Raw genomic sequence first — 27034 nt, 5'->3', positions numbered from 1 at the left:
AGTTTTTTTTTACTCGAACTGCTTTAATTTTATACAAATGGAAAGAAAAAATTCATTTCTGCTCCAACTACACTCTTTCTAACAAAAAAAAAACTTTTATGAGACATGCTTAAACTATAAAAGAACAGGCATATTTTCTTACTCCCTCAAAGTCGTACTATTTCACCATTTCCAATGGTTTAGAGTTCTAGTATTGAATTATATCAAACAAATTGCATCAAAATCTTATTTTCACAAAATATTGGAGATATGCAGAATTCTGTATTCCAACGAATATTCTGTTCACTCAATGTTCAAATAAAATAAATTATCCGTCGTTAGCTTAATTGTTAGTCACAAAACATACTTGATTTATTATACATAAAAGTAAGCCCGATTTAACAAATTTTTATTTTAATTAACATTGACCCTCAAGATTTCTACGTAGCATATAATTTATTAATTACATAAAAATTTGTGTTAAAATAATTGGTTGATCAGCTAAGCATTAAATATTCCATAAGGGTGACCACTGGACATAATTGATTGGTGATGGTGCACTTGAAAGAAATTCAATTACGCCTTCCAGTATGTGCCTTCATATTTTTGTGCCCAGCTCGAACTCGAACAGTCATTCCAGCCAATTGAATTATAAATTAATTCCGTTCTGATTTATAGAAACAAAGATTTTTTTCCTATGTTGTGAAACACACTCATTTTCCTCTTTTCCGGGCACAAGTGCACACAAAAGTCGAAAATCATGAGTCATTTTATTGACCTCATATGCCATTGGGGGCAGAATAAGTTGGATGTGGCATATTAACCGCATTACGGATTATTTTCTTCTTCTAAAAGGTTTCTATTAATTTAGTTCAATATAGAGGTATAAAAATAAACTCATGTTTTTTTATGTGTTGTGTATACCACAGTACTACCTACGATATTATAGTCACATTCACATAGCAAACAAAATATCGTCTATTGTATTACGAGAAATGAAAAGAAAAAAAAAATCTAAACATAGGTCTTTTTTATTACTGATACAAGATATAAATATAACTTTCATAAAGGACTCAAAAAAACTCATTTTTGTATATTAAAATGAATGAAAGAGGTTAAACAATGAGATAAAACCCTCATAAAATATAATGCGGAAATCTATCAATCTCAAACATAAACAAAATATCGAACAAATACAAATAGCTTGTAAATTATGACAGAGTTTAAATATATGCAATATTAATGTCGTGCATTTACGTTCAACTTTGATGAGCACAAAAAGATATTGAAATTAACGATTTGAGTTAGGAAAAGCATCTGTTACTAATATTGTTTTTGTGATGTGACAAGCTAATTCAAATCAGTTTATATGTATAAGGGTGGTCTTTAAGAAAAACATGAATTAAGATGACTAAAAGGTTTAAAAAAAAATATTTGATCTCTTTTTATTTTTTGCCTTTTGTTGATCAGAACTAATTTCAACTAGAAAATAGATATTAGTTCTTGGGAAAGTGTTTTCAGATAAGACTAAATTTTAATCTGAGCACGACGTTCTCCTCACAAAACTTCAGACAAATTTTAAGTTCTATTTGAAGAAACATTTACAAATCCGTTATACTTTAAAAACTAAGCCAGTTTTTAACTGTTTTGTTACAACTTCGTTATAATATTCACGAATACTTAAATATTGGTTGATGTATTTTCTTTCATTTGATACCCTCATCATTGAAATCCAAATATAATTGTTGACAATAAGACCATTAAAAAATCAATCATGTATTATGGGTCACTGTGGTGTATGTGTAACATTTTTTTAATTAAAAATTTAAACCGCTATCAATCATGATTTTTAATCTTTTTATTTATTAAAAAGAGACAAGAACCATATAATCTGATTGCCTAATTCCTAGCTGCAGTCGGATCCAATTTTTTAAATACATACATATTTCACAAACTAAATTAATTTTTTTAAACGACCCAATGCCCACATATGAAAGATTTACATAATAGCCAAAAATATAGCCTTTGAAAAAATATCGTAGGTACCTATGTTTTATCGAAGTGGGTCAAATAGATATTAGTTGATAAAGACTGTTACTTATTTTTTTTTTTTTTTTTGTATTTACCAACAAGATAGAAACTAAGAACATGTATGAGTACATAACTTTAATGACATAGAGATCATATAAAAGGTTATTTTGCTTGTTTTGGTTTCCTATTTTCAAAAGGTGTTGCATTGCAAGTGAAAAATTGAACAAAAATTGAGGAGAGTAAAAAACGTCAACTGCAAAATTGAAATGCTAAGCCACATTAATAGCTTACTATTATACTTCCCATAATCTCGTAAAGACCCTAACTAAAAAAAATTCGATTTTGATTGTTTTGCATATTTGGAGTTTGGGCATTGTCTCTAATATATTCTCATTTTTTTTTTTTAGCCTAAAGCCTGGTACGCTGCTCGCGCTAAATTTTAGCCGAGATAAAATTCCCATACAAGTTATCGATAATTTGTATGGGATCCATTTTAGCTCGAATAAAATTTTTCGATAATTTGTATGGGAGCTAAAATTTAGCGTGAGCAGCGTACCAGGCATAAGTCTTCAAATAAGTCAGAAAATTCCAAATATTTGTTTTTATTTGTATATGCAATTTGCGGTATTGGACTTACTGTTTTCCTCTATAAATCAAAATTATGAAAAATATAGTTGGGACCTTTACGAGATTATGGGCAGTATAGTTAATGTATTATATAAGTGGGTCACTATGGCGTATGTGGAACATTTTTTTCTACTAAAAACAAAATCGTTATCAGTCGATACAGATCTTTCACAAAAATAGAAACAATATAGAAACTAAAAACAGGGATTCACCCTCATGGACCCTCATAATGATTACATAAAAATTTCCTTGCTTGTTTGGATTTGTCATTATCAAAAGGTGTTAAAAATAGCAAAAAAAATTTTAAATTATGGAGAAAATAAACGTTGATTGCAAAATTGAAATACCGAACCTCTTTACTAATGGTTGTTTTTTAAACTTAAAACTGGAAACTAAAAAAAAAAAAAAAAAACCAGACATGCAATATTCGTTCACCATTGTGGTTTTCATACAACAAAACCTATTTCTGAAAATTGTCTTAAACTGTTTTCATTTTCTTGTCAGTTTTTGCTTATTTAAATTTACATATTTCACTGAAAATATTTAATGTTAAAACAATTTCTAGAAAAAATAAAAAACACCACAATGCTTGTATCTGTACAAATTTTCTTTAACATAACCCAAGCAAAATCATCAGTATTGCATCAACAACCATTGAAAACTATGCAGAATATTGGATTTCCTGCGCTCAGTTTGTCTCGGTTTTTACTAAATTATTTATGGTATTCCATTTACATGCGCATTTGTGCTTTTGAATATTCAACGAGAAATTCGTTATGAATTCTGTGTTAAGAGCAGTAACTGATACAAGAGCACCGAAAGATGTGTTTTTTGTTTTATATTTTTTTGTTTCTGTTTGCATAACACTTCCTTCAATAAAAAATGTTGTGTGTAGTTTGTTTATAAGCCAAATAAAATTATTTTCCAGAAATTATTTTATACTGGACTTTGCTTGAGCAGCTCTCCTTATTTAACTACAAATAATACTTTTGTTCACAAAAAAATTTGAAAGGTTAAGTACTTATTTTTGTTTATTTTTTAAATATTAATTAATGTATGGTATAATAAATACCATAATTTTTCACTAAATTGTATAGATATTAGGGTGGGTCAAAAACATCGAAAATTTTTTTTTTGATTTGGTACTCCGAAAAATCGATTGCAAGACCCCTCTAGAATATACACACCAAATATGAGCTCTTTATATTAATGGGAAGGTCCTCCGCTTTGCAATTTTCCATTTTTACATCAAGCTTCTACTGAAAAAAAATAATTTTTTTATTAATTGACTTTTTAGCAAATTTCTTTTCATACTCTTGTAGAAAATTGAACGCTCTACAAAAAAGGCCTTATACACTTTTTTCGTTTATCTAACCGTTGAATAGATATTTGAGGTCCAAAAATCGAGAAAATCTTTAAAAATTCGTTTTTTGTTCTTAATTTTGTAACAAATTAAAAAATTATAATGATCAAACGCGCCAGACATATTCTTGTTGGAAATTGATTGCTCCACAAAAAAGGTCTTAATAACTTTTTTCATTAATCTAACCATTCTAAAGATATACGAGGTCAAAGTTAAAAAAAAATTTCTAATTCACTAAAACTTCATTATTTTCAAATTAACAAGATATATTCTTGTAGGGGCTTAAACGTTCTACAAAAAATTCCTTGGAATGAAATTGATTGCTTTAACCGTTTAGAAGATATTCGTATCCAAACCAATGCTCACTGATTTCAATAGTTTTCTTATGACCCGTATGCATTGCGATTTGGATACGAATATCTTCTAAACGGTTAAAGCAATCAATTTCATTCCAAGGAATTTTTTGAAGAACGTTTAAGCCCCTACAAGAATATATCTTGTTAAATTGAAAATAATGAATTTTCAGTCAACTGGAAAATTAAAAAAAATGTTTTTATAATTTTTTTTAACTTTGACCTCGAATATCTTTAGAATGGTTAGATTAATGAAAAAAGTTAACAACACCTTTTTTGTGGAGCAGTCAATTTCCAACAAGAATATGTCTTGCGCGTTTGATCATTATAATTTTTCAATTTGTTACAAAATTAAGAACAAAAAACGAATTTTTAAAGATTTTCTCGATTTTTGGACCTCAAATATCTATTCAACGGTTAGATAAACGAAAAAAGTGTATAAGGCCTTTTTTGTAGAGCGTTCAATTTCCTACAAGAATATGAAAAGAAATTTGCTAAAAAGTCAATTAATAAAAAAATTATTTTTTTTTTGTAGAAGCTTGATGTAAAAATGGAAAATTGCAAAGCGGAGGACCTTCCCATTAATATAAAGAGCTCGTATTTGGTGTGTATATTCTAGAGGGGTCTAGCAATCGATTTTTCGGAGTACCAAATCAAAAAAAAGAATTTCGATTTTTTTGACCCACCCTAATAGATATCTCTCAAAAATACTATTCAACATTAAATTCATTTACTGAAATCCTTGGAATTTTCTTCTATATTTCTGAAAAAAAATATGGTCTTCTTCAAACAAAGTCTCTTAGGTTAATTCGCACAAGAAATGAAAAAGAAACAAATCCCTAGCAGCCTCACTTAAAAGGGCCATGCCAAAAGTGGCTTTGCATTAGTATAGTGTGTGCATGGTATTTTCTTGCTTTAAGAGTCCTCCACACATGACCATCTGAACTGTACATTTCTCTACAGAGTTGGTAGGTAGGTACATACTCTAACTTATAATTTATGGTTGGTAGTAAGCTTTTTGCTTTCGTCTATTATCTTTGTTTAAACAACGCTTATGGTGTTTATTTCTCCTTTTCTCGGTTGAACTGTTTTTTGGCCTTGGATGATAGCCAAAAACATAAAACAAATTCTTCAGACGTGAAAATGTGTGTGTCAAAACTGAATTCTTGCTTTTATTGAAAAAAAAAAATATGACTGTCTAAGAAAGAGTTTTTTTTTTTCTTTATTTGTATGTCATTAAGTTGCCAGGCTAGAGGTTAAATCTTCGCAACAAGAATACATACCTACATAAAAATAAACATGCCTTTATTTAATTGAATGATAAGAATTAAAAGGATACATATGAAAAAAAATCCGTACCAAAAACTATGCCAGAAACTTTTGTTGCTTTTTTTCGTGTTGGCTTTCATTCTGGTAAATTTCAAGTAGAATGCCAAAAGAAAGGTATTTAAAAGAAATATATGTATATTCTTGTTTATATCTTAAGAGCTTTCATTGAATCAAAAGGTGAAAGTTTAATTTTAAGAATTTTATCTGAACATAAAAAGATCAAACTGCTTCTTTTTATTTAAAGTAAAAAGAGAATAAATAGAAAGACACGGTTAAATAAATTTTAGTTACCCCAACCAATTTCAATTTGTATATACTTTAACAAAAAGTTCTCGTATTTACTAATTTCTGACTTTCATTTTTTAACCCCTTATTGTATAAACGGAAAAGTAACAAGGACATCTTTATTCAACAAGAAAATCATTTAATTGTTTGACTATACTCACTCAAGTACATATTTATCTATTGAAGCTTTTCATAGGTTTGCTATTTTAAGAAGAATGTTCTTTTTAAAACCAACAACTGTTTTGTTTTTGACCTTTTCCATCCCAACTACCCATGACAAAATGAGGGAAAATAATTATTTGATAATCGTTTGGAATATCTGTCATAGTTTGCTGAAGGCATTTCAAAGAAAACAAGGTTGATTTTCTATTTCAAAAATCGAATGAACTGACAGAAATCCTTTACAAACTGGAGGAGTATAACTTTCGGGTATATGGGAACATTTTGCAATGGTATTTATTGATTTATGGGAACCTATTTCATGTCTCCCTGTAGCGGTCGTTTTGTTACCTACCAGAAGCATGAATATACCCAAACCTATACTACCACTTAAAATTGTGTGTATAGATATGTCTATAATTCTGAATATTGAATTGGAATTCAGTGATTTTTCTCCCCATACAAACATACATTCATATGTATATCTACTTATATCCAAGCTTGGGATATGGGAATATTTATGTTTGTATAGGTGGATTCGGATTCAGGCTATTACATTTATAAATTTTGTGAGATGTGCACATGCAAATGGCTTTGATATCTTTGGTCCTGAAATGATTTATTTTAGGCTGAATTACATGCGAACAATATGCGATAGGATCAAATTGGTTAACCGGCGGCGGGGAAGAATACTTTATTTGAGATCATATGTTATCGATAACTCAATCCTCGTTTACATAAATTAAAAAAAAAAATTGAAATAATATGTATGTAGGTATTCGAAATTTTGACAAATGGGTTTTGGATGCAATTGAAGAATTTTTTATCTTATCAGTAAGAGTATTATTTTTTCCGGTCAGTTCTTTTCATGATGATGTAAAGTTAACCTGGCGAATATTTTATAAAATCTTATAAAAACAATGCTATGTTGCAAAATAAGTGATCTTAACCAAGTTGGTGAAGTTAAGGTATCATATTTATTATATATTAAACATTGACAAAAATTTGTCTAAATTGAAGCTGACGCGTAATTATGTTTCTTTTGGTTCTTAATTTTCTTTTAAAATGAAAGGCTCATGTCAAAATTCTTGTAGTATTATTTTCAATTATCGGAATAAACATAAAAAATGACTTCAACTTTTATCATAGTAGTCGGATTCTTGTCATGTTTCATCTTTTTTTCAAAGTTCTTTTGCTTAGATTCTTTATATAAATAATTAATACCTCAAAAATCTCCTATTGACTTAAATACATTTACATATTTGTTCCTCATATACATATTTGAATATTTCATTTAAATTTGCACAAAAAACATTTCATTTTGATCTAAAATGCCATAAAAGTATAGCTTAAGCGAGATCAAATAAAAGCATTTTCATTCTTTTCAACATTTTATGCAAGTCGAAATTCTTTTTGTGGACCTCAAAGTAAAAAATATTTCTTTCTTTGTCTTGTTATTTCAAAATACCATAAACAAAGCATAGAGAAATGTTATTAAGGACACAATGAAAGCAATTTAAATATTGGCAAAATGAACAATAAAAAGGTATGTACGGGTATATACAACGTTAATATATGAATATACATTTTATATATTTTTTTAAATAATATTCTGAAAAATTGACTGTAAATAAACATTGATAAATCAATATTAAAGAAAAAATTGAACAAATACTATCTCCATAGCATGTCAATTGTTTCCAATTGAATTATTATCATATTCATAAAAAATTCATAGATGGCATATGTACGTTGGTATTTGTATTTATATGTACGAGGCAAACATTTTAAGCGAAAAGTTGGTTAAGAACAATCAACCATCAGAACGACAAGCAAATCCAATCAATATTATTCCTCTTCATGTCATGCAAACAGGCTGACAGTTCCAAAATAATTGAGTTTGTCACCTCGTGATTGTGTGAAATTCAAATAAAGCTGGTAAATATCGGGACGTTTTGCCTCCAATTAACAGAACGAGATATTTGTCCTTTCCCAACCGCTACTGCCACTGCCGCCACTGTTGTCGTTGTCGTTGTCGTTGCCGCCACCAAATATTTTACTCTCCCCCTTACCGGTTACAAGTCATTAACGAAATTGACAAACAACATTCTATACGGCCCAACAAAAATTTTGGTAAGTGTGTAGAGAACCAAGGACTCTATATTATAGGACCGATACGATAGAATCAGCGACGTCAATTTGCCTCCCTATACCTATATAACCTCTGAAATCTCAATCTGAACATTTCCTGAAAATAGAGATTTCAATCTTTTATCCACCATCCATCCGATCCGCCCCCAACCCAACCCCTCCATTCAATCCGAACTCGTACGCAATCACAGCTTACGACTCATTCGGTGCCGTTATGGGCATAAATGGAAATAAATTAAATTTGGCCAAATGATTATTACGAGAGAGGGGTGGTGTGAGACATTACATTTACGTTAAAAGGGGTGGCTTGGATGTCTAAATACACGAGGATATGGTGTCAGGTATAGGTATTGTGTTGTGAGAAAGGATTTAGTGCGTGTGACAGGTATGCGCCATGCTTAATAGGGACATGTCATGCCATGCAATTGGCAAATTCATATATACCCCCATGTTATTATTGGATTCTTATACATTATAACATAACGACTTAAGGATACGTGTAGGTAACTAAATTTATGATAATTGTGGACGAAACGTCTATAAACAAACACCACAAAATTACTATAAAAATTTTCTCCATCAAGAGAAAGAATTCAAATGAAAAAATTGTCTTTTATTTCCAGCAAGCAAAGCATGAAATCCTTAAATTAAAGTGGCATGCCTTACGTGAGTAAATTCCATTTAATATTCTCACACTGAAACGCCTTTTAGAAAAAGAAACATACTTGATTCTTAACTCTGCAAGCTTTGAAATGGATGAAAATGGTTTTGCTATCATATACAAACCTACAAGTATGTATCTTCTTAAGGCGTTTACATTTTTTACATCTACTCGACATTTAAGGACATAGGTGTACGCATTACAACAACAACACTAATGCGTTCAAAACGAAAATTCCGACTATCAAAACCGCTTACTTTGAACGCAAAATATACTACTAGGTATGTTGAAGGTGGTGATGGTAGGATGTTTACCTACATATGTACGCTGAATGTGCCACCTAAAATGTTTTTCTTTTTTCCGAAGATTTATGAAGATTTATTCGTGTGGAGCCTTCTTAAAATGTTGTACTTTTCTATCGTAAAAGAAATTTCAAAAAAAATATCAACGAAAAAAAAAATAAGGTGTGTTTGAAAAGGATCCTGAAAGTTAACACAAATAAAAGGTATTTCAAGCTGAAACCAAGACTGGAGAAAATAGAATTTATCCTAAGAAATAATTCATTATTGAAGAACCTCTACTGATTTTGTAAATAACGATCCCGGTGTTCAAAGGTTATGTAGAGCGGTGATAAATGTCGACAAACAAATCATTTTGACATCAGTTCAATTTAAAAGTAAAAAAAACATCCACAAAGCCACAACATACACATACTGGGGGTAGTATTTTGTATCTCTGTTTTGTTTGCCTTTAACCAATGATAAAACCATTTCGGGTGGAAAACGGGAGGACATGTTCTTTAAAGAGCGATAAGGCTTGAATTAAATTATCGTTAGTCATTTTTTTTTGTAGATATCCGTTTTATAATTGAAGGGATGGTATGTAATGTAGGTATAGCTCCACACTTGTACCACCACACTTGAACTGAATTCGAAATAGTACCTACGGATTTAATGCCGTATACCTTTTCTGGGTGAAGTGTGAAGTCTGAAAGTCAACGACGGAAACTGACTTATCTTGGAAGAAGTACCTACCTGAAATAAAACTGTTAAAAAATAAAATTAGCTAGTAAATAACACCAAAACTCAATGGCAAAACTGGTAAATAAATTCTAGTTTGTATACACATTAAGTTTGTTCATGAAATCATCTTTTTTCAGAAAGCTTCTTACCATTGGTGGACACTGAAGTTTTTTTTTTTCGTTTAAAAGATAAAATAAAATTGCTTTTGGTGGTTTTTTGAAACTGCATGATAGCTCTTAAACTGCAAAAAGTATTTCGTAACCAGGATGTTCTTATGCTAAAAATGTGAACCTAAAAGTTACTTACCTTTATAAGTCTAATGGAGTATAACTAATAAAATAGGGGAGCGAGGAACTTTTTGAAAACTGGTATGGTTAAATTGTTTTTTAGATGTCTTATAAGAAAGAGAGTGAGTTATGAGAACGCATTTAGGTAACAATATGTCATTCAAAATGCTCACCGGTATCACCATATCACCACGTTTTCAAACTCTATATATTAAATTCTGATCCCAATCATGATTAATAACCTATCATTAGTTAGGGATACGTATGCAAAAATCTAATGTCGACTGCTTTTCACTTTGGTCACTGTGGTTCTTTGTCTAAATTGAAATTAAGCATAGAAAATCGATGTGAAATATTTCTTCTGTGGAATAAATTTTCAATTACAGAGAATCTAATCAATGGTTGTAGTCCTTTCTCTTTGTTTATAGTTTCAAAGTTTAGAAATTTTCATTAAATCTTCTCTTTCTTTATCCTGTTAATCTTTATCGTATTTTGTAAATCGAGTGGCTAGCCACAAATAACACTTTACAAAAAGGGATAACGACAGGAATGGTATACGAAACAACACAAAAAAAAAACTTTTTCCCTAATGCTTTTCGCTTCTTGGCCTTTTTTTTTTTTTGTTGTTGTATATCTACATTGGAGGAACATTGGGATTTTTGTGAAATGGATCAGAAATTTGGCAAAGCATTAACTAAATACGAATGGAAATTAATTGCGAGTGTCCGAAAGAGTGTGCTAAGGAGTTCTTTGGGCAAGAAGAAGGATGATTGATTTTGTAGGGGTTAAGTGCGTAATGGTTGCCTTAAAGGTTTACATTCTACAGCTGGAGCTCTCTCTTGTTTGGGACTATAATTTTTCGTAATGAGCCTTATCTGTTACTTTTGTTCAAAAGGGTTTTTTTTTTCTTGTATCTTTTGTGAATCATTCATTCTTCAATTGAACGAAAAAGTAATGCATTTAAGAATAAAAGGGTATTTATAAAGAAAAATAATTATGAAAGATGAAAATGTTTTTTTTTTAAGATAAAGTATCTTTTGGGATGGAATAATTATGTATACATGAATGAAATGGTAGGTATACAAAAACAAGTCTGTCCGGCACACAGAATAATATAATTTTCATAATTTTTATTGTTACCTATAAAATGTTTACATTTTTGTGTTTCTTGTAGTCTATAAATATTTTAGTAAGAAAAATAGCAAACAAAAACCGCAAAACAGAGAAATTTGTCTTGACTTAACTGCTAGGATTTCTTTCCCTTACGGGTTATGAATATTAATTTATGATGATAAAATATTTTCTTGAAAGGTCTAAAGGTAGGTATATATTTCTTATTTAGATAGAGATTCTTTTTTTTTTAATTTACAAATGTTAAACATAACAAAAACAAGTTCTTGTGATGTTTTTCTTAAAAAAAGTCTATTTGTTATTCAATCCAAAGTCTTTTGAATTTATGAAATGTAATTTACCTAATATTTATATTAAATGGGGATTGGTACCAAAGAGCTTCGTTAAAAGAATAAAATTTAAATAAAAAAGCGCTTGAATATATATTGCCATTAAACTTCTTAAAGTGGTTATTCTAATTAAATAGAATTTCTTCTTGCTAAAGTCGATTTTTTCTAATGTAAACAAATAAGAAAACCTAGTCCCACCTGTTAAATATCATCTTCATTTTCTTACGTAACTTAACCCTTTTCTTGATTAAAAGTTTAGTTACATAAAAAGCTTCAAAAATGTATCCCCATGCAATAAATTACGTATAAGCAATTTAACCTACATTGCCACAATGAAAAGTTACTTCTTAAGAAAAAATCAAATCAAAAATATATTTTTAAAAGAAAAAGACTTAGTCCTTTTTATATTAAATACGCGTGTTTTGAATTCAAACTCTACAAATTATGAAAAACCATTCTTTAATTTTCAATCCATCCAATCCAAAGAGGGATATAATCTTACAAAAAAAAAAAATATCATCGCCAGCAGGAACTTTAGTTGTCGTATCTTTTTCATGTTAAATTACCATTTTGACGGTTTGTGGCTGTACAGACTACAAAAAAAAAGCGACTGGTCGACGAAGCAAAGAGTTTTCTTCTAACATAGTATAGGGACACAAGACTGAATGTCGTGTTCAATTTTTACATTGATAAATGGTTCTTAGTCCCGAGCTGGTCAATGGACACTCTTTTGAATAGAATTAATAAAAGAAAAATCTTTGAATAGCAAAAAGTTTTACAAAGTTTTACTTTTAGTTGAAAAAAATAAAAAGAAATCAGCACATCTAAAAAGTTGTCTTTTACAAGCAAAGGAAAAAAGTGGAGAAAAAAAGAATAGCAAGTTTCTTTTCCACAAGTTCTTTTGCACCAAATTACGTAACAGGTGATAAATGCAAGAAGAAAAGGAAGGCGTTTTTTTTTTCTTTTTTAATTAGCAATCACAAAATGGAATTTCATTACGGGGGGAGTTTTTTTTTTTTTTTTTTTGTATAAATTTAATCATTTTTAACCATAAAATTATTCCGAAGGCTATGTTGATTTATATTGTATATAAAAAAGTCTTATGGTCGTAGGTTGAGCCGTCCTGCACTGAAGTAAGAATTGAAAGACTTTTATTTTATTCACTTAATTGGAAAAAAAAAATAAATTTTCTATATTAAAAAAATGTATATTTTGAACAAAAGTATATAAAAAATGTTCACCATGGTTTCTTTTGTATCCACACTTACATATATAGTAATAATTGCTAACTTTAGTATACGAAATAATTTAAAATGGGGAAGTTTCGTTTTTTTTCATATCTCCTTTTATTTATGGACTATAAGAAAACAAATAAAATAAATAATTTATTAATCAATTGATAAATTAATTTATCAGAGCAAGTCGTTTTAAAGAATCATAAATATTTTACAATCGTGTCCACTTTATTCTCTTAAATTAATGTTTTTTTTTTTTTTTTTTTGTGGACGTCATCCCAATAAACTTTTGAGTGACGTTAACATCTACCAGCATTAGTGTGGTCCACGTTATTAGGCAAAAAAATAAACCATATAATTCATTACTTCCCCACCCATTATTTTGCTACAGATATCTATACCAACATATGCTGAAAGTTTTAGCTTTCAAAAGTAAAAAGAAGAGGGCGCTCATCAGCTTTGAAATATTAGACTTTTGTATCCTTAATATCTAATTATATTGTAATAAGACTTGGCTTCGAGTTGGAATTTGGCTTAAATATGATAAGCACGCATGATTGCGAGAACCAAGTTAATGATTATCATGTTTCTTTGGTTTTGAGTCATTCATATTTCATTGATTAATTCTGTTTTGTTTTAACTTTAAGCAAAAAATACTTACAGACGAATTTAAGTGAACACAAAAAATCTGTGAAAACATCACTTAACTAGTGGTTTTTTATGAAAAAAAAACATATCATGAAAAACTTTACCACGTTACAACTTTATTCACTTGATAAATTAAAAAAAAAAGTTTATTACTAAGCATGAGCACCTAGCGAGAACAGCATCTGAGCAAAAACTTTCAGCCTGTTGAGCGCCCACTTACACTTCACCTAAAAATCTGAAATTTCATGTGAGTAATACAAAACACAAATGCAACCAATTTTTGAGTGGGGAACAACGGAAATGTAAAAACCAAAAAATTGGACCACCTTAACCAGCATATTTGTTTGAATATAACTCTATTTAGGAAATGTGACAAGAGTCCATCAATGTTGAAAATTCCTTTAGTGGCAATAAAATCTCACAAAATGCAATAAATTACACAGCGAACAAGAGAAAAAGTTTCTTCCATGTACTCCTTGATCATAAAAAAAAACAGCCTCACAAATCAAGTGTTATGCAGGACGCAAACCCCGAAAACGACAATTGGTCGAGTTTTGATGTTTTATAATTTTAAGTTTGTTTATGAATGATGTGTAGGTTCGGTGATTTTCATTGATTTAAAGTGATAAAAACAAGTCCATTATTTTGACTTTTCGAGAACTTGAAATTATAAATATTTCAAACTTTTCACACTGAAAATACTCGAATGCATTTAAATATTACTTTAAAACGTGTTTAAAATATACCAATTCTTAATGCTGCAAAATTGGTTTCCAAATTTAAGTTACAAAGCAAATATTTTCAATTTCTTACTATGATACCAACATTTTATGTTAAGCAAACAAGATTGTCAATCTTTCAAGATGATGAACATATTCAACCACGTAAAAGTAGAAATATTCCAGCAGAAGTCACTTTAATTAGATACTAACCATTCATTTAATTGTACTAAAAGTCCAATTATGAATTTTATACTAGGTAAAACAACTCCTTACAACATTGCTTCTACAGTTTTCTTCGTTATCTCCTTACCTTATACATATGCAAAATTCAAGGGCCACTTTGCGTAAAGCATGCAAAGCAACTAAAGGTTTTGGGAACGGTAGGTATTATGCCCCCATGGATGGATATAAACACCCCCTAAATATATGTATATCTTTGCAGTGTTATATAGATGTAGGAAATGTCTTTTTAAGACTCATGAATTGCCTCATATTGTGTCTCCTTCATGTCTGATGATGGTGGTGTGATATACACACTTGTAGCATATTGTTAGTTAATTAAGAAAAGTTTATAAAAGACCTACAAAAGACGAGAGGAAAAATAAACAAGACTGAGTAATTTTGACAGTTATCTGCCTAGCTCGTTATTTTTTCTTAGCCTCTTAAGGATTCACGGCTATTCAAGAGCTGCGGACTAAGCTTAGGGGTTAAGAGAGTAGGTATATTAGCACATTGCTTAAGAGCTCATTGAACAGATTTTCCTGACTACAATAACTAGGTGAATAAAAGCTTGCATGTTGTTGTGTTAAGAAATTTCTTTTGTTTCCAAAGTAGGTAAAGGTAGGAAGAACTTGCAAAAAGATAGGTAATGGTACCTATATATTTATTGGAAGACTTTCGGACTTTCAATAACACAAAATGTCCAAAGCAGACTGTCTCATATTTCTAACGTTTATCAACTTTAAAAATGATTTGTATTACTAACCATACGTACATATGTATATAATTTACGTCAAAAACGAGAAAAGTCATGTGGTCCATGTGCAAGTAAAACCAGAGGGCAAACACAAACAGTCGAGAGGAAAAACATAGAATATTATATTCATACCTTTGTATATGTACAAAGGTATAACGTACATTTAATTTATTGCATATCGCTCGTTTGGCAATAAATCAGAAAATAAAATATTAACCGAAAAGGTATGAAAAGAGTGCATGGCATGGATATACACAGAATGAAGGTACGCGACAAAATTGTTTTTTTTTTTTTGGTTATTGATGACCTTCGTCGTAAAAAGCAGTTTAAATTTTTGGGAGGACCACAAAACATACTCGGTATATATGTAAACTAGAATTGGGCAAGCAATCATTGGGGTGCAATATAGACATCCAGATTAAAAGCTCATAAAACAGGAAATGAAACGGATATTACTTTGTTTAAACCGAGTTGTACTTATTTATTGTAGGTATTTTTATTTTTACCATAGAGTGAAAAGGTTTTTTGTTTGTATTGAACTACATACATACTTCTGGTTTCCAAAGATTTATTGAAAATTCTGTAACATGTATTTTTTTAGTGCAATGAGAAATTTTTCAAATTTGTTCAAAATTTGTTTGAAGATTTAAATTTAAAAATACACAAATTATAATTAAAACATGTTATAATTTTTTTAAATTATACATTAAATATTAATAGGTTATGATAAACAACTTAAATTGTATACGTGGAAAATTTTTTATTTTATACAATATGAATCATTTGAAGAGCTTTTCAGTTCTCAAACACTGACATATTTTAGTTTTAATAGTATAATGAAATTTAAGTTACTGTATGTTAAATATTAAGTACGTAGGTTATAGGCACAATTTTCGTTGTCTAGTCTATGATATTTTTTAAAGCCCGAAATTTTAAAATAATAAAATTACTTTTTTCTTGATATCAAGTTAATGAATGAACTTTTTAAGCTTCTAATAAAAATACATTCATAATATGAAATTTATTCCCATTGACAATTTTCATAAACCTTTAAAGTTTTGTATACCGTTTTTTCTCCAACTTCTTATGGCAATTGGTTTATTTTAAAATTCCGTATTTCCAAATCTTTTGAACTTTTATTTTATGTAACTAAAATTCTTGTCTTTTTTGCCTGCTATTGAAAATCAAGAATGAGGGTGTGACTGCTGATATGAAGAAAATATTATTACCCTTACATTCCACGGTTTCGTTTATTGTTTATTAAATTATATTATATTAGACTTTTTTCGTAACGTTATAGGAGTTTTCTTGAAATGAAAAACAAATCAATAATTCCCTTTTCCTTCTAAAGGAATTCAACTGTCGCCTAAGTTAAAGAAAATAAAGTAAAACAAATGCTCCTTCTTATTGATACAAGAAAAAGGGTAAACAATAAAAATAATAAAAATAAAAGTAGAAATTCGAAAAACATAAGTACTCCATTTTTTGTATGTATCTGATTAGATTAAAGATACCTATCATTTGAAACCAGAAGATAGCCGACCGTTTTTCTTTGTATCTTTCTTTTTTCTGCTTTAGCATTATATTATTGAGTAGTAGAAAAGAATACAACTTAAAATGAATATCATTAAGGACCAATAGAGATAGGTACAATTCTAATGCTGACTGAAGAAATAATCGAAATGTTACTACTCTGCTTATGTTATATTCTAATAACAGTTAAAAGGACAAGAAAAAAGAGGTTTAGCGAAGCAAGAAAAAACTAAAAAGGAAAACAAACTATCAAAATTGATGCGTCTCCAATTACTTTAATAGTTTAGAACAGCCGTTAGAAAATCAATATCGGTGAACAAATCGAACGTATGGTTGGAATAGCATTTACTGCTTTAAAGAACTTTTTACTTGAGTTTTTCTTTCTTTAAACCATATTTAGTTACTATATTATTTAGCAACAATATATGTACAAGTACATACATAAGGAGGACGTCATTTCTAAGAATTGCAATTATCATTAGATAACCATTTTCTTTCAACTTAAATGATTTCTTTCATTATTTTTTTGTTCCAAGAAAACTGTTTCTATTTATAGATTTCTATTTCCTGAAATATCTTACCTGCTTCCGTAACCAGAAGAAGTTTAAAGTACCTACATAGAGAAATATCGGATAATGTTCTTTAAATCTTTAAAGAAGATTGAAAGTTAAATGCTACACAATGAGGTTTATGATGAACAACGTTTTCATAAAATTTTGCTTTATTTAAGAATTTTCAGAAGAATTTACTTAAACTTAAAAATTTTGTTTGAATGAAAAATAAAACTTTAAAATTGTACTTTGCAATGAAAAAAAAAAAGAAACACATAATAACCTTACTCTTTTCTTTGAATTCACAGTCGGTCAATCTTTTTGTGATTCTGATAAAAACCCTCTTTAATGCCTCACATAGAATGCTTTTATCAAGCATGGCAGATGAATGAATTTCTGAAGAAACAAATCGTAGATCCCTAAAGTAACAAATGGAGCATTCAACGAACTTAATGCTGACAATTACTTTATATGTGTACGAACATCTTCTATATACAAATACATGTATGTGTTCTACACTGGTATATATTCAGCATGAGATGACTAACGACGAAACGTTTCAAAGGAAGAGAAAAAAAAAAAGAAAACATTAAGTGTTCGTTCTCACCCTTCTACACATTCTCAAAAGCTTTTATACTTTTCCAATCGACTGGACTACTATACTCTATACACAGGACGATGTCCAAGTGCGGAAATTTATCCTTGTCGAGTGTGAAATTAGGTCACAATTATATGTTCGCATGCACATACACCTTAACCCTCTGAGTTGTACTGTACACTAAATTGAGATTAAAGGGTGTCTTTGGTGCCTTAAGGACAATGTGTATTTCTATACCTTGGTCATGGGCATTCTAATAATACTTTTTTTCGTTTCACCTTGGACTGACTAATTTTTGTTTAAGTATTCTTAATTCTTATAAAGTCATACAATATCCAATGGATTAGTAAAATAAAACGTATTATTACAGAAAATCAAATTAATTAAAACTAAAACATAGACGAGACAGTTTATACAAAAGAGATCGCATTGAATACAGTTGGTGTGATTGGCAGCGTTTTGATGATGTTTCAGAAATGAATAACAACACTGCCAACTATTGGAAAAAAAATGAAGGCTCCTAAGTAGAAACGATAATGGCAAAAATTGATAATTTTTTTGAAAGAAATATTTTCGAAATTTTTGAGAATTCTAATGTTACCCGTCAGTCAAAACGGCATGCATGTTATGTAAATAAATTAGAATGAAATCACCTCTTTAAGGACAAAATTCAATAATCAACAGAGTTGACAAAATTAATCGAGTATAAGAAATATATACCTATTTTGAAAACCATTGGAACCTGTGCGAACAGAGATGATTTTAAACTGCAATTATTGAAAATTTTGTAAGCTCTTAGGTGAAAGGTGTGTTTCTCACAATGTTGGGTTCAAACTCGTGTCCACAAACTTAGGACGTTCATTGGGCCGTTATTACTAATAACTGTGCAAATAATCATTTTTATTTACCGACTTCCAAAAAGGAGGAGGTATTCAATTCGTCTGTATTTTTTTTTTTTTTTTTTTTTTATGTTTGTTACCGCATAACTTTGGACTGATATTTTGATAATTTTGATAATTCTTTTTGTATTGGAAAGCTGGTGGCTGCAGTGTGGTCCCATTTCAATTTCGCTCATATGCCATATGAACTATTTTAAAAACCATAAAACTCAGTTTTGATCCATGGAAGTCGGTTTTGTTTTTTTTTTTTTGCTAAAAATGATTATCAAAAAAACAAAACCGACTTCCATGGATCAAAACTGCGTTTTATGGTTTTTCTCATAGTTTCTATAGCAATAACTTGACGAAATTAAAATGGGACCACACTGCAGGCATCAGCTTTCCAATACAAAAAGAATTACTAAAATTAGTTCACTTAGTCCAAAGTTATGAGGTAACAAACATAAAAAAAAAAATACAGACGAATTGAATACCTCCTCCTTTTCGGAAGTCGGTAAAAATCAGAATCCGGAATTGAGGCACAGTCTGTATCAATCTGTATCAACAATGAGTAATGTTGCTTTTTGAGGCAGTATGATTAGGTTAGATTAGATATTGCAAAATGTTACGGAAAAACTGTTTAACAATTACAACATGTACGTATTTTGTTTACCAATGATTTATCATGTATTCCGAGTCTATGCGAGGGTCAACACACAATTTCATTTTCCAATTTAAGACCGACTTTTCAATAAACTATTCTTTTAGCCATTAGATGACCCTAAATGTTTTCGGAAGAAAATTCTCCATGAAATCATTCCGTCTTTCTCAATGGAAATGTGTAATCCTTCCATTAGTTACCTTTCAAATTGACGCCTAGCCACACAATTTGTGACTTAATCTCTCTCTTAATTTTCCATTTTAACATGACAATGCCAGATTGTAGCTAATACAACGCAATTACACCTATATATCCCCATTCAGTCTCCTATATGAACTTCACATTCTCTAATAGAACCATTTGCAAACCAACACTATATACTTGACACTGATGCCAGAAGCAGCTGAAGCCATTTAGCAATCTGGCGACCTGTCTAAATAATCTCTAGAATACCCTTCTACCGAAGCCCATTTCCATATGTCAGAGTAGTATATAAGTATATAGGGTAGGTGCTGGAGAGTTCTGTTTCTGTCCGCCTTGTTTTACAATTTCAACCCAAACCCTACACCTCTCATAAATATTCGATGCAGCCTCAATGTTACGGTCGATTAACCCGATGACATTTTCCCACTTCTACGTAAACTGCTGTTGTTCTTGACAAAATAATCTGAAGAAGCGGATAAACGAACGAAGTTTCAATCAGATGAACGTTAATCGCACATTATGAGTGAATTAAAAAAAAAAACAACAACAGCAAAGCTTTAGTTTGAAAATCTTTCCGTTGAGGGGTGTATAGGGTTTGAGAATTATGATGTTAATCACAAATGTTTTCGTTGCTTATCTGCAATTAAAGTTTTTGATTTTTTTACATTAAAGGATTAAAAATCATGGTGTTATGTGCTTTTTGTTTTTTTAAGCGTTTTTGACAGCTATAAAAAGAGTATAAAAGCTTGGGTGAAAATTGGGTTGGATGTATAACCAAAATTAATGGAAACAATTTATTTTGGGAAAGTTTTTAAATACATCAAAAGTTGTTTTTAGTTTTTCATTTTCGCAAATTTAAGAATAATTGTAAAATTCAATAAAAAAAAATATTGCATGGAAAATTTCAACTTTTTGTTAAATTTTCTTTGCTCATTAATTTTGTCTTGTAATATAATCACGTTCCATAAACTTATTTCACAATTTTTTATTTTCAAGTTTCAACTCTGATTATATATAGTTTCAAATTATTTTTTCACATCACTGTTCGTCATTTTCATCTACCATTGTAATTAATTTGCAAAATGAAATTTAGGCTTTTTATGTTAAGCCATTTTGGTGTTAAGCGCATTAGTTCACAAAGTGAAATATTTGTAATTACAATTTTTACAAACTAAATAAAAATATCAATGTGAGCAGTTAAACCATTTTTGTTTAAGCTTAAAGATTCATCGAAGAAATCAGTGCTGAACTAGTGTTCTATCTATTTCAATGTGTTATTTCAATTTCCCTTTTTGAGTTATGGAAGCGTTCCCGAAATGATTACTAACATGAAAAGGAATAGTTTTTGAAAAACAAAGTAAATATGAAGTAATGTTTGCCTCACTTATAATATAATCAATATAATAATAATAATGATAAAAGATCAAATTTGACGTAGTTTTAATTGAAATAAAGTTAAATATTTTTCCAACACCATAGTTATTTGTTTATTAAAATCTTAAAACAAATGGAAAAGTAAGATACGATACACTTCCATCTTTTTTAGAGAATTTAATTGTTATTCAATCACAAACTAAAACGAAAGCACAAAAAAAAAAAAACAACAGTTTTTATCTAGAATTACTTCCATTATATAAAGAGGGTCTTATTTTTTGTTTTAACAAATTCCTTATTCACATATTTGCTCATTCTCCTTGAAGATTGTCAAGTATATTGGTGAAGTAAGAGGACGGAAGAATGATTATTTTTGGGCATAAAAGCACGTCCGCTAATAATCTATACCAGACATTCATTCTCGTCTCACTGTTATACATACCTAATACTTTATATGCCAAATAATAGTCCTTGGGTATTACACAGTTTAAGTTTGGTGGCACCAATGGTGTTTAATTGGATCAGAGAAGAGGAAAAAAACAGAGCTATCACAAAAGAAGCAAGTTAGTTTTGGGTGTATGTGATGTAGTGTATTCACTTTGGGCATAATAAATTAGGAGAAAGTCTTATAGACACATAAAGACAACCGAGGAAATATGCCATTCTTAAGGGTAAGTCATTATTTCCGTTAGATGACTGTAAGATAAAACTTATGAAAAGGTCATTGAAGTAAAATGACATGGACATGAATATACTTTTTGTAATACAAATATTTTATTAAGTAGATATTGTTAATTCAAACTTTTTCTTTATAATGTTTTTTGTACAAATTAAAATATTTTCTGAATAAATAGTGATAAGTCACAAAAATACTCAAAGCAAATATGACTCACCTTAATCTAGTGAAAAAGAAATCCTCGTATTCCTCAATGATTTAAAATTATGCAATAAATGCAAACAACAATCGTATAAAATTTTCAAATACGAAACGCGTCATATCACTTCAAATCACTGTAAAGTTTTTTACGAATTATGTATATTTTCTCTTCACCTAATATCACCGGGAAAACACCTTTTATTACGAAAAACAAAAATATAAAAACCAAAAGAACTTATCACGAAAGTACCTTATACTTTCAATACGAACACTAGGTAAGTGTCGTTTTCTTAATCCACTTTTTCCAACGACCAACGATATTAAATTAACCAATTAGGATAACTCTTTAGCTATACTGTTACCATAGAGATACAATTTTTCATAATGCTTCCTCCACCGTATGAAACTAGAAGATTATTGAGATTAAGGCTAATCTCCATTTGCGGAAATAAGTACGCATATAATCTGAATAGTCAAAAGTTACTCAACCGAACTCTCACCGTTAAGAACAATAATACGATTTATCTATATTATTTCTTATTATTAAACTTTAACTTTAATATTATTTAACTAATTTTTTATTATTTATTATTTATTTACTATTATTATTAATTATTTATTATTATAATCTACAAAAACAAACAACACCTTTGGAGAAGTAAAGTATTTCGTATATTTTTTGTTCGGTAAATCCACATAAGTAGGTACCTAAAGCGCGTTTCAGTTTATTCCGTCGGCAGGACGAAAAAAATCCCTTCCAAACCGTCCAAGAACTCGAATTAGACTGTGTTTGCAACCATATCAACTAACCACACAACTGACAGGATGGATAGATAGATATCTGTGAATTTGTTGTTTTTTTCTTCGTTCGTATTTTCATTATTTCCAGAGAGTTGTATATGCTCCCAAAGTGAGTGGCAAATTGTTGGATGTACTACCACAATACTGTGAGGCACAAGGACTTCGAGAGTACAGTGTCCTAGAAACCGACAACAACTTTAGCGAACATGATGCAAAAATATAATACAAAAAAGGATGAATAAAATACGAAACAAACAGTGTTTGTTGTCAGTATTTGAGAATTAAACAGAAAAATGAGCAGAAGCTACTTCAAGAAAAAGTTCTTACACTAGGTTAGTGTGTGACTATGGATTTTCAAAAATGTTCTCTCTCATTTTGCTGCTCGACAGAATCACTCTCGTGGAAAGTTTCATTTGAGAGATAATTTTACTCAGAGAAATGTTTTTTTGTAACAATCATGCGCATTTAAGTTTATCCGTTTCTTTTAACAGGATAATATTTTAAGGTTCATTTTAATCACTCGCATAAAATCTCGGGAAACTGGGGCTTAGCTTTTGAGTGTATAAAAGCACAGGACATCGTAACTGTTGCTTTTTTGAGTTGGATGGTGTTTTTCTCGTTTTTTTTTTTTTGGTTTACTAGTTCATTGGAAGTTGAGTTTCAGTTAGTATTGAACCAGCCGAGACACCTTAAATGCATGGATGTTATTTTTCACTGAAGAACTATTATGTTCTTTATTTTATTTAATGTTCGTTTTATTAAAAAAAAAAAAAAAAAACTAACCATTATGTTATGTACCTATAAATGCGTATAATAGATGAAAAAAGTTTGTACGTGTCAGTTCTTGCGATATTCCAAGAAAACAACGCTAGTAAAAATAATTTTCATTCACATTGCCAAATAATTTGTGTCAATTTTAAAGCACATACAATCAAGTACCTACCCCAATTGATTCCTTTTTAACTAATAAAAATTATTACAAATTTTCTAGCAACCTTCATCTTTTAGAAATTGATAGTATTTAAAACTGGTCTGCACAGCAAATAATCGCAAATGTGTAGCGTCCAAATGATGTTTCCTAGCCTGCAAATAAGTTGCATTACCTACCTATTAGGCAAAAATTACAGATTAATGAATACGTATGTAGTTACTTTATTTCAGCTATTTGCCTTATTATTGGATGAAAAAAAATAATACTTGAACTAAAAAACTTACAGTCTTACATATGTGTTGACTAAAACTTAAAGCAAAACAATTAAAAGCCTTTTAAAACTTGTACTGCAATGAACTAAAGTTTAATCACTTAACTGCTTTCAATAATTGTATAATCAGAACATTGTATGGTATTGTATACTTACTGCAGACTGCAATATCACTGTTCAAATTTGTTATTTAAATCCGAAAAAAGAAAAAGCTGAACCCATTTTAAAACGTAATTGCGGTCTTGCAAACATTTGAAATTTTTGCGTATAAAAGGTTCATGTATATCGTATTGAAAAAAATAGGCTTTAATAAAACAAATTACAAACTTAGTTACGAAAAAAAACTAAATTCTTTTAAGTATATTTGCTTTTAATTTTAACCATCTTTGCCTGAGTTTGCATGAAATTATTTTCCAAGTATCGATATAACTTAAAGAAAATTTTCTCTGTGGGTGCAAATACAAATTTCAATTTTAACTTCTTTTTCATCGTTTTACATAATTAAAATTAAACCCCAGACTTGATTCCCATGCATACCATGGATTGGATACGGTATAGGGATAAACATTTTAATTCGCTCACATTGACACATGATCCTTGTTGAATAAAATTTTCTCTTTGATTGATGATATAAATGGGTATTATGTGTTGAGGATTAGGTGATGTGATAGACTTTTCCAGTATTGTGTTACTTTTAATCTTTTACATCATATTGAAATAAGAAGAAAACAGAAATTTTTTAAATCCTTAAAATCGCTTTAATTTAAATGTCCTCGAGTATTAGGGTGCTACATACATATCAGGTAAACAAAAAATATTATAAATTAGAAATAAGCACTTAGTATGTCTGCGTTCATAGATGCGACAATATTTACAGAAAAAAAATCTGAAATAATACCATTTATGCCACATCAAAATGCAAATAAGTACTTGTGGTGACGTTAGGATCAATAATTCAACATTTAAGGCAAATACATAACAAACCGCATACAGATGTAGCTTGCTGTCGTCTGGTAGTGACAGTTTTATATCTTCACGAAAATGTCTTAAAGAAAGTGATTTACCCATGGAATATCATCCTGATGTTAGAAAGATGAACATCATGTTACATAAGGAAATATATGTTTAATATTTATATTTGCTAATGACAACAAAAGTGTCTTAACGCATATGCAAAACATTTAGTGAGTAGAGTACACTAAATGTACTTGTATATCAATATCATAGTAAGTAGGTATATATGTTGGATAGACGAATTTTGAGACTTTAGGTGGTTTGCACTTCAATTAACTGTAATAATCCTTTTGTTTAAGTTTAACAGAGAATTAAACTAGTCATACATAAATAAGCCTTGAGAAACGAGTAGGTGCATTAGGTATATGTTACTGGAGGAAGAAAAAAAAAATAACTACATACTGATAAGGCCAGTTTTACAAGGATTTAAATCATGGTTCAGTATAGGTGAGGTTTAGCTCATTGGTGTTAAAAGTACCTACTTGCTGCGTTCAGAGTTAAACCACAACCAGTTCGCCGAAATATGTTAAAATCGAAAATATATTCATTGGATATAAATAGCTTTAATGCTATGAAATTCATTATTAAAAAGATAGTAATAGTTTTTACATTTCTATAAAACATTTATAGTAAATGGTATGAATATTTTGAAATATTGCAAACAAAAAAAATCTTGGATTATACTCACTGTACACTGCGTGCACCTATACTAATTCTATAAATAAGAGATTAGTTCGCTTATAAAAAACACGCTTTATAGAACCAAATCAAAAAATATTTCTCACTAGACTTCCTCTTCAAGGACCACTCTGAGCATAGGCTCAAAAATTTTCTTTCTGGTAGACAGCTCCCAAGGATATCAGAGGTTTCCGTTTAAAATCCGAGAGGCCTACTTTCAACCTACCTCATCAATTAATTTAGATACTCATCTGAACGTGAGTATGAGTACCTATACCTACATACATACTTGCCTCTTTGGAAAAAATTCTGCACAAAATGTTAAAGTACACTAGTCTCTATAAGAAATCACAACAATTATGTATATTTATAAATTTGATAATTTAAATTTTTTACGTCTACTATCTTCGCATACAATTATTTTAAACACCTCTTCGAAGCATAATGTATAACATCAAAATTCATAATCGAATTTGTAATGATTGCAACGATCCGATACATGATAGTACGTTGTGGTTGCACACACTGCGGGTAACATTAAATTTCAATTAAACGACTTTGTTAAATAGACCAAATACCACCTGAAACAATAAAATTATCCCTCTCTACCAAAACCCAACTTACTGTCGTTTACGTTGCCTAAAATAATTCTACTTAATTCTTGTGCGTGGCAAAACGGAATAGGTACTTTACTTCCATTAAATTCCTTTTCCATGCAGTGCAATTTAAAATGAAAGTTCGTTTTTTGGTTGAATGGATTTTTATCCTTTAGATTCTCTCAATGACTGGACTATCACAATAATTCAGAACGTTTCAAATTCATGCGGAAAACTGTTTTCGGATGGCTTTGCATGAAATACCTAAAATACTAACTTTAAGACTCTTAGTGCAACGTTCAATAAAAAATAATTTTGAGTCTTCTGATTTCGAAAAATCTCGTATTCAAACTAAAGTGAGGAATATGGGAAGGGTAAATAGGCATTTGAGATAAAAATTTCTTTAAATAGGTATACCTTTTTTATATGTATTTTGTTGTTGTTTTGATTTTAAAGAGTAGAAACTATTGAATGAACTGATATAAAATACCTTATAAAGCAAACATGTGAGCATGAAATCTTTATTATAAAACTAAGTTGATTTATCAATAACACCGGCACACAAAATAAAAAAAAGTGTCATGTACCAGGAACCAGACCTATCTTTCTATATGTTTTTGGACTCGCTGAGTTCGAAATTCCGTTTTGCCCGAACACCCTTCAGTTTTGAGAAAAATGCAAAAAACTCAAAAAAAAGTCATACAAATTCAAACAAAATGCAGTCACAGCTCAAAACTGGAAGGTGACAGGGCCAAACGGACTTGAAATTCGGATTCAGC

General features: G+C 29.7%; 1 protein-coding gene across 1 annotated transcript in view; it reads right to left on the bottom strand.

The window, feature by feature from the left end:
* The window catches only part of LOC129918069 (dipeptidase 1), a 58673-nt gene extending 35687 nt beyond the window's left edge, over positions 1 to 22986 (bottom strand). Inside the window, exon 1 of the mRNA XM_055998416.1 lies at positions 21981 to 22986. The gene's annotated coding sequence lies outside the window, so the exon portion shown is untranslated. The remainder of the gene's footprint in view (positions 1 to 21980) is intronic.
* Between the last annotated feature and the right edge of the window lie 4048 nt (positions 22987 to 27034).

The sequence above is a fragment of the Episyrphus balteatus genome, chromosome 4, assembly GCF_945859705.1.
Source record: "Episyrphus balteatus chromosome 4, idEpiBalt1.1, whole genome shotgun sequence".
NCBI lineage: Eukaryota > Metazoa > Arthropoda > Insecta > Diptera > Syrphidae > Episyrphus > Episyrphus balteatus.
Note: the sequence above shows the minus strand (reverse complement) of the source record. Positions and strands in the feature narration are given on the sequence as shown.